Genomic DNA, 12,630 nt, shown 5'->3' with positions numbered 1-12,630 from the left:
GAACAAAGGAAAGAAGGAATGAGGAAAGGAAAGGAGGATGGAAGGAAGGGAATTTATTTCATAAAGTGACGAGGTTAATGACATTCAGTTTCTTGTATTTTTCAAAGAGCTCATTTTCTTTTCCACTTCAAAGCTCATAACAAAGCATCAAAATAAAGCAGTGGAGTGAATGCAGGGGTTTGCAGGCTTATTCAGTCATGAGTGGTTCCACAATGATAGAATTTCTTCTTGTGCTTCAATGTTTCATGTCCTGGGGGCAAGTTAGGTTGGTGCTACTGGAAAGAGGTTAAATTACTGTCTGCATTCTATAAACAATATAACACTTAAGATGAAACACAAGTCCTTTGTTTTCAGAGATGTATGCCTCTTCCACCTGTTTTTCAATTCATTCAGGCGGATAAATGAGAGGGAAAAAAGTAGGTCAATGAAGAAAGGCAATAAAGTTGTTAGTTTTCTGTGCAAAGAGCATCACGTAAACAGGTATGAATACCTGACTTGAAAATTGGCTTAAACGTGCATCATTATACAGAGTCCAAAAAGCCAGGCAGTAAAAGGGCTTGCTGCCCTTAATTGTAGACATGCCTAAGCATTCAGCTCTGCCAGCTTCCAATCCACACAGCAACTCTTGTGCTATAATACAAAAATGCAGGTGTATCTTTCTATGTGCTAAACTCAATCCCAGCTTGAGCTATAGATTTCCAAGTAAGCAACTTTGAAAAACTATTTTATTGTCCTTCTAGTTTTGTTCACCATATTAAGAACTGAAAACTGACATCAATATATTTTTTCATACAGATTTTGAAAAAAGAAACATCGGAATTAACTGTAATTAGACAGCTAGCATGTAAGAAATAATTCATGGTACTTTGGAATACTTCCATCAAAAGTATTAGAACACAATTGTTGCCATCACTCTTGGACAGTATTCGTTCTCCTTTTAGATGGATCTCCACAATCCCTAGAGATTTCCACTAATGGTTGTCTTATTATAGCAAGTGTGATCATTCTCAGTCTACCTCTCTCTCTTACTTTCTACTTGGTCTTCATCTACTTCTGGTCTCTGTGTCAGAAGAAACAGCAAGATACTATCATGTTAGAATAATGTTATATACTTTACTTTTTGTAGCAGAGTCGACAATACAAGTTTTTCTTTTAATTTGGGGAATTAAAGGTAAGTCTCTGACCACTCTACCTGGGACACTTCCAAGGTTGTGTTTGCAGTGAGCAATCTTGAGGGTGAAGTAACATCTTCTCCTTCTCTGACAAAGAGGCTTACTTACCCAATGCTGCAAAGTGGCAGATTCCCTAAGATAAATGTTTCTTCCTGTAACACAGCCCACTGTGTGTGTAGATGTCTAGGCTGAACTTCATTCTCTTTGTGGGAACTGGGTCTCAGAATGGACATGAATATGCTTTCACTTTAGTTACTTCTTTTGCTGTGAATAATAAAACCAGAGCCAGGAATCTCATGTCTTCTGTCAGCTTCCATGAAACTGTAGCAGTGTCGCAGGCTAACTGAGTTTGAAAGTAGGTTAGTTAGAGCCTTCAGAATTTCTTTTTTTTTTTTTTTTTTTTTTTTGGGACAGAATCTCACTCTGTCTCCCATGCTGGAGTGCAGTGATGCAATCTTGGCCCACTGCAACCTCCGCCTCCTGGGTTCAAGTGATTTTCATGCCTCATCCTCCCGAGAAGCTGGAATTACAGGAGTGCGCCACCACAACCAGGTAATTTTTGTACTTTTAGTAGAAGGGGGCTACACCATGTTGGCCAGACTGGTCTCAAACTCCTGGCCTAAAGTGCTCCGTCCGCCTCAGTCTCCAAAAGTGTTGGGATTACAGGTGTGAGTTACCATGCCCTGTGAAGCCTTCAGAATTCTTAACAATTAGAATCAAAGGACACTTGAGATTAGAGGATATATATATTCTGTTTTATAAACACTTTTAAAGCCTAAAAACTCCATATAGAAAGGCTAATAATTCCATGGAAGTATGTTCTAGCATGAGCTTTTTAATGTCAGGAAAAAAAAATCGGTTCCAAAACTAATCATTCTCAGAGAATTACTTACAGAACCCATATAACTCAACTGATAATTTTGGCCAAAAATTGATAATTAATTATGGCCATTAGCTTTTAAACTGTACTTTTTGGCTTAAAATTTGGAGAACCACAATTTTTTGGTGTGTTTTAGACAAAGTAAAGTTAATTTTCAAACAAATGTTGGCTGTACATTCAAATAGTTAGGCCCATCTTCTACTATGTCCACCTTATCAAGTGGAATGTGATATAGTTTTGGTAGGTAATCAAAATCAAAAATGATATATAGAACTACAACTAGTATTCATTTGGGTAGCTCTAAAGATCTGCAAACATCAGGAAAGGTAGTATAAGTATGTATATTTTGCCAAAATGGAGTTGTATTGACTAAGGATACGAGGGTAATCTGATTGAGAGATAATGGTAAAAATCAGTTTTTACTCCATGGGAGTAAAAGTATGCAATAGAAAAAGCAGGGTTTTTTTTTGTGTGTTATTTTGTTTGTTTTGCTTTTTTCTGAACCTAGAGTAACCGATCCTCTAGCTAAAATTACATCTATATCTATATCTGTAACTATAACTATCTTCATTTACATTTATCCGTTTTACTTTTTAAAAACTAAAAGTAACTTTGAAAGAGCCTGCCTTCCTCCCTCTCTTCTATCCTTTCTTCTGCCCTTTCTTCCTTCACTCCTTCATTTCCCTTTTTCCCTCTTTCCTTTTCCTTCCTCCCTTCCTGTTCCCCCCTCCCTCTTTCTTTCTCTTTCATTCATTTTTCCCCGTTTAATTTTTCTTTTACAATATCCATGAAAAAAAAATGTTCGTTCTGCTCTACTTTTACCTCTGAATATACTAACCTTTATTAGACTTTCAAGTTGCTTGAATGTCCTTCGAAGACTTTGAGATTAAACTTTAAGAAATTAATTGAAGTTATACAGAAAATGTTAAGGTTATCTTCTTTAAGGCAATTTAGAACCAACATTTTTCAAATTGATAGCAGAAGTATAAGATGATTCTGCATCTCAACCTATAAGCCAATTTGAGAAAAAGTAGATTTAGAATAAGATTTAGATTGTTAGTTTGAAAAAACAATTGTTGCTTGGAAAATTTCAGTGTTAATAAATAGAAACTAATTTATTATGTTTTGATACTACCAGAATTAAAGTATATAAGTGGAAACTATTGCGAGATAAGAAAGTAATATCTATTAATTATGACAAGAAAATGTGTGTGTTTGCTCAATGATCTTATAATCTCTAATGAGAAATAAGTGAGTGCATTCAAAAATTTTAATTTTAAATTAACACTAGCATTTCTTTTCTCATCACAATAATCTTTTTTCAGAAGGAACACTCTAACTCACATGACTAGAAATTAATGCTCTGTATGAAGTAGTGAGCTGGCTTTTACCCTACCTATAGTTTGTAAAGCAATTGGAAAAACTTCAGTATGTATTTCTTGAATTAATGCGTGGGTAAGGCAAAAGTTCATTAGAGCTGCTGACTTATCTGCATGTAAAATGTTGAGTGCTATCCAGGAGAGAGTGCTAAATGTTCTGCAGCATTGCAAATTTGCATAATGAAGAAGAGCATGCATTTAATTTACCATTAACTTGTTAAACCTCTCTGTAATATTTTCTCTCTGTAATTTATTTTTATATGCATTACAAGGTAATTGAAATCAAAACTGTAATAGGTTAATAGACTAAAAGGGAAAAAAAAGAAACTATGAACTATATTTGCCCTTAGAATATTATCATAAAGAGCCAGGATATTAGAGTCTGTAAGTGTTAAAAGCTATTCATTGAAGCCTGATAGTGGACTTCCAGATGGCCAGTAAAACCCTTCCTAATCAATTTTTATCTATACCTTCTGTAGATATTGTGTGTTAGCAAGCACAGAGTACAATACACTGTGGGGCACTATCTTCACATTTTGTGTGATGTCTATAATAATCGAAAATTCTGAAAAGAAAGATGGGATGAACCGGACAAATTGGAAATAAGCATGTGGGCAAATGCTTACCATCCTCAGCGTTTCAACTACGCTGATTTGAAAATATTAAGAAAACATGTTGGTAATAAGTATAAAAATGACTTAGAAATATTAGAACAGTAGTAGGATGCATGTGATGTGCTTAACATAATCCTTATTGTAAACACAATTCTCATCAAATCCATCCTTGTAAATTGGATGACTCTAAAACTTTTCTCTACCCTCTGTACATGACATTAAAAATCACCTTCAAAAACATACCTCCCAGAAAATGAATTTAAATAGCAGCTCAACAGAGATCAGAAATATATCCTTTCTTTTTAGTTGGAAGATGTAGTCCTTCTGATGCAGGTGAGTGTGAGAGGTGAAGGCAGATTCAACTTTACTTGTACCCAACACTTCCACATCTTAAATTCACATTTAAAGGATTATATTTTTAGCATTTGCAGGTATTAACTGGAAAATGTGTACACTTTGACAAGTGTCATCCTGCAAATGTATCTTTTTTTATTTTTCAATATATTTTTTTTTACTTTAATGTTTTTTTCATTATACTTTAAGTTCTGGGATACATGTGCAGAATGTGCAGGTTTGTTACATAGGTATACACGTGCCATGGTGGTTTCCTGCACCCATCAAGCCCTCATCTACATTAGGTATTTCTCCTAATGCTCACCCTCTCCTTGCCCCCCACCCTCCGACAGGCCCCGGTGTGTGATGTTCCCTTCCCTGTGACCATGTGTTCTCGTTGTTCAACTTCCACTTATGAGTGAGAACGTGTGCTATTTGGTTTTCTGTTCCTGTGTTAGTTTGCTGTGAATGATGGTTTCCAGCTTCATCCATGTCCCTGCAAAGGACATGAACACATCCGTTTTTATGGATGCATAGTATTCCATGGTGTATATGTGTCACATTTTCTTTATCCAGCCTATCATTGATGGGCATTTAGGTTGGTTCCAAGTCTTTGGTAACGTGAATAATGCTGCAGTAAACATATGTGTGCATGTGTCTTTGTAGTAGAATGATTTATAATTCTTTGGGTATATACCCAGTAATGGGATTGCTGGGTCAAATGGTATTTCTGGTTCTAGATCCTCGAGGATTTGCCACACTGTCTTCTACAATGGTTGAACTAATTTACACTCCCACCAACGGTGTAAAAGCATTCCTATTTCTCCACATCCTCTCTAGCATCTGTTGTTTCCTGACTTTTTAATGATTGCCATTCTAAACTCATCATCACTGGTCATGAAAGAAATGCAAATCAGCCAGGCGCGGTGGCTCACGCCTGTAATTCCAGTACTTTGGGAGCCCAAAGTGGGCAGATCATGACGTCAAGAGATCGAGACCATCCTGGCCAACATGGTGAAACCCCGTCTCTACTAGAAATACAAAAATTAGCTGGGTGTGGTGGCACACACCTGTAGTCTCAGCTACTCAGGAGGCTGAGGCAGGAGAATCATTTGAACCCGGGAGGCAGAGGTTGCAGTGAGCTGAAATTGCACCACTGCACTCCATCCTGGAGACAGAGCAAGACTCTGTCTCAAAAAAAAAAAAAAGAAATGCAAATCAAAATTACAGTGAGATACCAAATGTATCATTTACTGATAATTAAAGTAACCAAAACAATCATGGTTGAGTAAGCCCTGTTGTCTGGGCCTTTTAAATACACAATCATTCCTTCTTCCATCTGTTTCCAAGTATAATGTTTTCTGTGTCTTAATACAACATTTGATAATTAAAAATACTTTGTAAAGCTTTGTAAATATCTAATTTTAGGTGACATATTTTCCCTCCCATATCTGTCCATTATCCCTCACCGTCCTCCCTATCCTCTTGTTCCCATTGAATTTCTATCTACAAGATTTCAATCCCCCAAAGCGATTTGGAAATTCTTGTATAAAAATGGGATTCTACATTCTAGAAACAGTTGTATTTAAGTTGATTTAAGAAGTGTATATTAGGCTAGGCATGGTGGCTCACGCCTGTAATCCCAGCACTTTGGGAGGCCAAGGTGGGCAGATTATCTGAGGTCAAGAGTTCAAGACCAGCCTGGCCAACATGGTGAAACCCCGTCTCTACTAAAAATACAAAAATTAGCTTGGTGTGGTGGCACACGCCTGTTATCCCAGCTACTCGGGAGGCTGAGGCAGGAGAATTGCTTGAGCCTGGGAGGCACATGTTGCAGTGAGCCGAGATCGTGCCACTGCACTCCAGCCTAGCTGACAGATCGAGACTCTGTCTCAAAAAAAAAAAAAAAAAAAAAAGAAGTGTATATTAATATAGAGAAAATATTTGTTTACAAGGCTCCCACCAGTTTATACTGTGCCTTTGTACAAATTATCAAAAATCACTTCTCCCCTTCATCTCCCTGGGTAGATGCAAACCTGTGGTTTCACAGGTGGATGGAGGGCAGGGTGCTCTTGTAAGGTAAACAATATATTGAATTATACGTAGCTGCTCTGCCTGTCTAACCTCATATAAATCACAATCTCTAATTTTCAGAAGATGTGGGAACAATTTCTAAAATGAAATATGTGAACATATGTGAGACCCAGTTGGAATGAGACTATATTCATAAACATAGGATGCTTTTTAAAAAGTACATTGATAGGTTTTTACTTTTACTATAACAAAGATCATCATTTTAAACCTACTAAGCCATAAGTTCATTATGGTAGAATTAGAAGAGATAGAAAAAAGAAAGGAGAAAAGAACAATTCTATCTATTCCCACGGTTGGCTGTGGTTAAAATGTCATTCTGTACCCTCTTTTCTTCACTTCACATTAAGTAATGAGCATGTTTCATATCATTCAAAATAAAATAGATTAAAATTTTATTTTAATGATCATTTAATTTGCTAATCATTAATTATTACACATATATTTAATTTAAATAAAATAACTTTCAATAAACTGAACGTTGAATTATATGTTTTGTGCTGATATGGTTTCCTTCCAAAATGAAGAAGATAACAACACTGGGAAACAATCTCTCTAGGTTAAAAATGCTTTCTTATTACACATTGCTACTAGGAAGGATATTTTATTATGAAATTTAGTGTCTGATCCCAAGGATTTTAATTTTTATACTCCAATATTACAATTTTAATGGTATAATATAGCCAGGATATATTTACTACTCTATGTAAAATTCAGAAGTTTAAAAAAAAATTAACAGAATCTCAAGCAAAGATTGCAGAATTGAGAATAACTTTAAAATATACTGCATTTTCTAATCTAGTTAGGATTTAGTTTAAATTGATGAATACTTGAAAGGAGCTCATAAAAATATTACTTGATTGAAAATATTCCTACACAGAAATCTGTGAAAGCAGAGCACTATTGCCAATACTACTTTCATTGTAGTATCTTTGCTTTTGAAAAGACTTCTTTCTGGAAGATTATTTACACTACTTTCTGAATTTTTTATTCGGAGCATATATAAAAATACTGAGTCACTTCATCAAAGAAAAAGAAATCTAATTCATTTATTGCTGACTAGTAAACTTTGTAGTCAGAAGAACAATTTACAGTCTTTTGGGCTGGGCGTGGTGGCTTACGCCTGTAATCCCAGCACTTTGGGTGGCTGAGGCGGGTGGATCACGAGGTCAGGAGATCGAGACCATCCTGGCTAACACAGTGAAACCCTGTCTCTACTAAAAATACAAAAAAATTAGCCAGGCGTGGTGGCAGGCACCTGTAGTCCCAGCTACTTGGGAGGCTGAGGCAGGAGAATGGTGTGAACCCAGGAGATGGAGCTCGCAATGAGCCGAGATCTCCATTGCACTCCAGCCTGGGCGACAGAGCGAGGTTCCATCTCAAAAAAAAATAAAAAATAAAATAAAATACAATCTTATTAGTTGAAGATAATATTTTTTAATAAGAAATTTCTTCTTTTAACTTTTCAAGATCCTTCTACCCAAATCCAGGTTCAGTGGCTGTTCTCAGTGAATATTATCTCTAGCTGTAACCAATTGAAATCATTATTCAACAGAAACTCTCTAACAATTAACCAGGTTTTCTCAAAGTTGGCTAACATATTCCCACAGAATTAGCAAGTGCAGAGTGACTGATGAAGCTCAATTTATTCTCAGTCCTCAGGACCTAATAAAAACTAGTGTCAATCAGGTTCCAACAAGGGCCACCGCTAATGAATGGCACAAATGCCTATGAAGTCAAGAATATCAGATTTGGCCATAAAGTGTCCAGGCTTTTATTAAAACAAATGAACAATCATCACTTGAACTGTTATGGTCTTCCACCCCGATGACTAATTGAGATTCATTATTCTGCAAAATGACAAAAGAAGTTCTTCCGTACTCTAAGCTGTAGCCCTTTATTTCTGTTACCCAGAGTTTAAGCAAGGATGTGAGCTGGGAGCTCATCAACAACTGCTTTCTGAGTAAAGTCTTCTTTCCCTTCAGGCATTCCCTCTGATGTTTTCCTAAGTCCAGCCCACCCACCTGGAAAGTTTAGTTCTAATAACCATGTCACTTACTTTTCTCAGAACACCAACTGAAGCAACATTCAATTTGAAAGTAGTGATCTGAGAAAGATACTTGATCCTTCTCATTTGATCACTGTAGTGAACAACTAACCATTCCCTTCATGATCCTACCTCATGACTCCATCATATCAGTATTTCATTAAAGGACAATTTATGAAAAAGCTACATGCTGATTGTTTTTTGTAAAATTCAAAAAAATTCATAAGCTTCTCAGACCAAGTCTTGTTAATGACAATATTGTTACTTCGATCAATATTTTTGGTGACTAACTCCAATGTTGTTAAAAAAAAAAAAAAGTGCTGCTTTCACCAAGCTGTTGTACCTTGCACAAAATATATACCATTCAACGGACTTGATTTTTTCTAGTACTGTGATTGCAGGGACATTCAGACTAGTTCTCTACTCATCCGTTACTGCTTTGCTTAGCTAAGTGATCCTAGTATCACTGCCCATTTCTCTACAACTGCCTTTTATTGTGTGGTTTTGACTTAACCTCTCCTGTGAGTATAGGTCTTATCTATGCTTTCCGTGTAAGCCAACTCCAATTTCATTTGTAATATACATTTTTTCCCACAATTCTCTTCTGTTTTCTATATCTTTGTATATTAAATGAAAAGATATCTGAAGAGTAAACATTCACATTAACTCCATCTGTTTAACATAATGAAATATCAATAATGCCTTTAAATAAAGTGCTTTAATAAAAGCACTTTATTAGGTTAGAAACATAAGAAAATAATACTGAAGATTTCTTATAACATTTACTTTTAGGGAACTCACTCTTGTTTAATCATAGCAACACTGAACTGAGTCAGCTAGAATATCTACTAACAGTAGGACTTCGGAAATTTTCTGTCTTCTTTGTGGTAAAATGATGGAATCAGACTTAATGTTCTTTCATTAGGATTGTGAAAAGGTTTTGTGTTTTTATGAGAATTCTCCTTTGACAATGCACAGCATAAATTCATTTACTTTTCCTGTATATTCAAAAATGATAAATGAAAACTCATTCACATCCTTACAATCTTTAAAAAACACACACACGTGCCTGTAATCCCAGCACTTTGGGAGGCATAGGCGGGAGGATCATGAGGTCAAGATATCGAGACCATCTTGGCCAACATGGTGAAACCCCGTCTCTACTGAAAATACAAAAAGTAGCTGGGCTTGGTGGCACGCTCCTGTAGTCCCAGCTACTCAGGAGGCTGAGGGAGGAGAATTGCTTTTACCCAGGAGGCAGAGGTTGCAGTGAGTTGAGATCATGCCACTGCACTCCAGCCTGGCGACAGAGCGAGACTCCATCTCAAAAAATAAATAAATAAATAAAAGCCACACACGTTAATATAAAGCGTTCGCTGATTCCCTTGGATGTGAATGTCTTAGCAGCCACACCAGATCTAGTTTTCTGGTCACTTTCTAAAATGCCTGCAAGAGATGTTCAGTGGTGTCTGGAACTAGGATTCTAGAGTCAGCATCCAAGATGGGAACTGTCAGGATCCTGGGCTATGTCTCCCAGACGGCTCTTGGACCATATCCTGAATAACAAGGTGGTCTATTAACAATTCATGGTACAGGTAACTCAGAGCTCTAGTTTCAGGGGGAGACTGAATAAAGCAAAAAAAATGTGTCAAGCAAAATATATTTAACAGTGAAGAGCCATATCAAAACTTTTCAGTGATTAAGATAAAAATATAAAGATGATTCAAACCAATAGTAAGCATTAACCTAAAAAAGATAAGGAAGGTGTCAAAATAAGAATGAATCTTGTAAGCAAGGTAAGGAGCAGATTTACAATAAACTCATCACTCTGAAGTCTAAGTAAAGAAGTCAGAGAGAGAGAAAAATGTTTGGTGTCACAGATGTCAAAGGGAAAGAGAGTTTCAAAAAGGACAGTTGAGTCCACAATGACACATGTTACAGATATAAAAGGATAAGAGACAAGGAAACACATATATGCAGGTACTCATGTCACATACACTCATGCATACACATACACACACACCCCTATACACACAAATGGTCTTTTCTAATGGGTTTTAACAACTGTCTAAATGTTACTGATATAGAAATCAGATTTCAACATGCCAAATAATTTGATGGCAAAGAAAGGTGAATGGACTATCCTATTGAAAACTATAATAGTAAAATGTTATCTGGAGAGAAATTAGCATTGAGGAGGTATTCTTAGGTTGGGTGATCTTGATAAGTTTTGTGATCTGATTGTTACTGAAAGAAAACAGCAGACATGAAGGTCATAAATGAGAATTTATGTGTGAAAGAAAGTGACAATTGGGGAAAGTAATCTTGAGAAATATATAAGAAAAATGAAGGATAGATGTTGTTATTATTTTTTACTCTTGTAGAGGTGATCCTAGAGAACAAGGCAGTGTGACAATCCTCCCAGCTGGCCTGGGAAACTGTATTATGTTGTCTGACCATAATGGAGACACATAGCAATGTGCAAATCCAAAGACTGAACAGAGGAAGAAAATTTATTTAATACATTTGGGATTGATAAGGAGGCAGGAATCTGGAAGCTGAATAACGTGGTAACCATGTGACACAGCTGCATAGGCTAAAGTGTGTAATCAGAGGATAAGATACCATTAAATTGGAATATTGACCTAATATGGTGAGGCCTGAACTCCTGTATGCCAAATTGCTAGTTGTAGGGAAACAGGTTATAAAATGGTGTTGGAAAATTTACTATTAATGATAATAGCTAACAAGTTTGGTATATTCTGCACCAGACCCTCTTTTTCTTTTTTCTTTTTCTTTTTTTTTTTTTTGAGACAGAATCTCTTGCTCTGTTGCCCAGACTGAAGTGCAGTGGCGCGACCTCGGCTCACTGCAAGCTCTGCCTCGCGGGTTCACGCCACTCTCCTGCCTCAGCCTCCCGAGTAGCTGGGACTACAGGCGCCGGCCACCACGCCCGGCTAATTTTTTGTATTTTTTTTAGTAGAGACGGGGTTTCACTGTGCTATCCAGGATGGTCTCGATCTTCTGACCTCGTGATCCACCTGCCTCGGCCTCCCAGTGGGCCAGACACTCTTATAAATGCAGTGTGTGGTTGTTAACAGTCTTCTTACTCCTTCTTACTCCTTTAGTGAATTCCAAGTTTTTGACCCACAACTAAGAAGACTAAGGCACAGGGACACCAAAGAGTGAGTACAGTAGGATTTATTAAGTGACAGAAAAGTTCTCAGCAATGAGAGGAACTGAAAGATGGTTTCCAGAAATGGGGCTGAGTTCTGGGTATTTTATGTGGCAGAAGCGAGGAAGTCTTCTGTGGGTTCCGCCTGAATAGGAAAGATAAAGTTCCCCACCGGGAGTGTTGCATCTGCGCATGCCTGGTGTTGGCCATAGCTACTCCACCTTGGTTATTACCCATGAGTGCCTAAGGGAAACCTATGGAGGGGCTAAAGCTGCAATGCTAGTGATATGTTAATTAGCTCTAGGTCAAGATAAGGACATTTAGTTGATTTATTGCACCTGCGCCTAAGTTGGGACAGTCCCTTCTGAGCAAACATTTTGGCTTAAGAGGAAATTCTTAACCACATTTCCTCCTACCAGCTACAGGGGTGGTGAAGGTGCGATCCCATAGGTGTTTTTTCTCTCCGAAGACCCTTCCTCTCTACCTGCCTAGCCAGCCGCTGACTGCCTTCTCTCTCATTGGTTTGTTTAATACTTAAAAGAACCTTAAAATGAAGAGACAGTTATTATTTCCATTTTACAGAGGTACATAGAGCTTAAGAACATTAACCAAAGTTTTACAGATCAGTAGTGGCAGAGTCAGGATTAAAATGCAGAGGGTCTCTCTCTAGAGCTCATAGTCTTAATTTCTGATGCAATAAATGAATTTTCAACTTGGAGAAAACTCTTGAAGGGGGGCTTCTTGTTTCTCTGAGAATTACCATGTGTTTCTTTGAGAACTCACCATATCTCAATGCTGTGGCTTTGTAGCAGTTACAGTTAAATTCTCTAGGTTAGTTGTACGTGTTTCTTTCTGACTTTATGTGCTCATATTCCACTGTTCTACCGCATAATAATTTCAGTGAGGGATCGATATCTTTTATTTCCAGAAATCATTACC

Source organism: Pan paniscus, chromosome 22, assembly GCF_029289425.2.
Source record: "Pan paniscus chromosome 22, NHGRI_mPanPan1-v2.0_pri, whole genome shotgun sequence".
Lineage (NCBI taxonomy): Eukaryota > Metazoa > Chordata > Mammalia > Primates > Hominidae > Pan > Pan paniscus.
This window is presented reverse-complemented; position numbering follows the sequence as displayed.